The sequence below is a fragment of the Nicotiana tabacum genome, chromosome 17 (assembly GCF_000715075.1).
Source record: "Nicotiana tabacum cultivar K326 chromosome 17, ASM71507v2, whole genome shotgun sequence".
Classification (NCBI taxonomy): Eukaryota; Viridiplantae; Streptophyta; class Magnoliopsida; order Solanales; family Solanaceae; genus Nicotiana; species Nicotiana tabacum.
The window spans coordinates 50,162,214-50,164,488 of record NC_134096.1 but is presented as its reverse complement, the minus strand read 5'-3'; the positions used below and the strand labels follow the sequence as shown (position 1 = coordinate 50,164,488).

The 2,275-nt window shown below is 40.5% G+C and overlaps 1 non-coding gene across 1 annotated transcript; it reads left to right on the top strand.

Moving 5' to 3' along the window:
• The first annotated feature begins 1,428 nt into the window (after positions 1-1,428).
• LOC142172214 (small nucleolar RNA R71) lies at positions 1,429-1,535 on the top strand. The gene has a single exon (XR_012701589.1). It is a non-coding gene; the product is annotated as a small nucleolar RNA R71 (small nucleolar RNA).
• Positions 1,536-2,275: the final 740 nt, after the last annotated feature.

The following is a 2,275-nucleotide window of genomic DNA, read 5'->3' as shown; positions in this document are numbered from 1 at the left end:
GCTAAGAATGGTCTTCCTAAGATGAGGGGGACCTCCTTGTTTTCCTCCATATTCACTACTATAAAATCTACAAGAAAATACAAACTTATCTACCCAAACTAAGACATCTTCCACTATCCCCTCGGGTATTAGAGTCGTTTAGTCTGCCCGCTGCAAAGATATTGGTGCAGACCTTATCTCTCCAATCTCATTCTCCAGCTTCCTGTAAATAGACAAAGGCATTAGATTAATTGAGGCGCCAGAATCACAAAAAGACTTATCAAAATTAATAATGCCTAAAGAGCAAGGCATAGTAAAACTCCATGGATCTCCACACTTTTGTGCGAGGATGTTTTGCAAGATTGCACTACAATGCTGTGTGAGCTTGACTACTGAAGTCTCTTCTATCTTCCTCTTCTTTGTAAGGACCTCCTTCAAGAATTTGGCATAAGCTGGCATTTGAGAAAACACTTATGTGAATGGCAACTTTATAATAATCTATTTAAGCATATCCAGAAATTTCTCAAACTGCTTGTCCAGCTTTTCTCTATACAACTTTTGGGGAAAAGGTAAAGCATGCATGTTCTTGCTCTCTTCACATTCCTCCTTTCTCGAACTCTCTTCCTTCTTCTTTTTGTCAGCTCCCTTTTTGCCTTTCTTCTTCTTATCAACTCCATTTTTTAGATGCTCCCTACTTTCTTTTTCAGGTATCACATCTTTTTGGATCGGAGGGGATCTTTCAACACTTGCTCGCTTCTCAAGGTCACATCATTCACTATTTCTTTGGGGTTTCTTTCCGTTTCAGCTGACAGAGTACCTGGGATTCTCTCAGATAATATTGTTGCAATTTGTCCCACTTGTCTCTCCATGTTTCGAAAAACAATGCCTAGTTCTTTGATGGCTGCTAAATGAGCATCTAACCTCTCATATGTCTTGACAATGAAGGCATTCATTAGATCTTCTAGACCATGCTGATTGGACTGTTAAGGCTGAAACTGCTGCCTCTGTTGATTTTGGAAGACTGGAGCTCCTTGTCCCTGAGGCCTGGGATTGCTTTGCTGCCATGCATTTGCAGTACCCCCAAATGAACTCCATGAAAAATAGGGGTGTCTCTGACCCATTGCATTAAAGTTGTAATTCCCCACATCATTCACTTCCTCAGTTGAGACCTGACACTCATGAGTAGGATGTCCTCTTCCACATATATCACAAGCTGCATGAGGCTCACTTTGTATTGTAGCTAAGGTTAGCTTCCGTATTTCTTTAGCCATAATATTAAGTTGTACCTGTACATATGTGTTAGCATCAACCTAGTGAATACATGTTGATCTTCTTCTTTCAACACTCTCAGAGGGCCACTAATTTTCATCTTCAGCTGCATTGCTCAATGTTCTATGTGAGGCCGGTGTCAATCCATCCCAAAAGTCATGGAGTTGCATACATAGTTCAATTCCACCATGTTGACACTTTCTGACTATCTCCTTAAACCTCTCCCAAGCTTCAAAAACAGTTTCACTTTCTTTCTGGAAAATGTTTTGGATCTCTCTTCTCAACTTGCCCGTTTTAGATGAGGAGAAATATTTATCAAGAAGTTTTCTAGTCATCTCCTCTCATGTTCTAATTGATCCCTGAGACAAACTTCGAAGCCACAACTTTGCATCATCTTTGAGTGTGAAGGGGAATGCCCTTAAGTAAACTGCATCTTGTGATACACCATTGTATTGAAAGATGTTCATAATCTTCTCGAAGTCTATTAGATGGTTATTTCAATCTTCGTTCATCTTTCCTTTGAAGAAACAACAGTTTTGAAGAGCTTGGAGCAACCCTTGCTTCAACTCAAAATTGTTCGTTGGAACTGGAGGTGGTCTAATACTTGACAATTCTTGGTTGTAAAGAGGTCTAGAGTAATAACCAAGTGGTCTCCCAGCACCAGGAGCTATGTTTCTGAACTGGGCTGTAGCTAAGGGTTGATTTTTTGGAATTCTTTGAGCCCCCTCTTCTTCGTAGATAATCTGTGCATCTTGAATAGTTGCTTCCTCAGCGACCCGTGCAACTTTTTCTCGTTGTTGGGATGCCTATCTTGTAGCCAAATCCACATTATCGTCATCTCCATCCATAGTTTCTTTGGTTGAGGATTGCCCAACCTTCTCTATATTCTCAGAGAGATTTCTTCCCTTTCTCAGTTGTCACAATTGTTTTTCTATTTCTGGTCCGTATGGTAGTAATTCTTTCCCTGAAAATCGAGTCATGTACCACTCTTACCTGTGACCTACGCACAGTCAAAGAACACCAACCG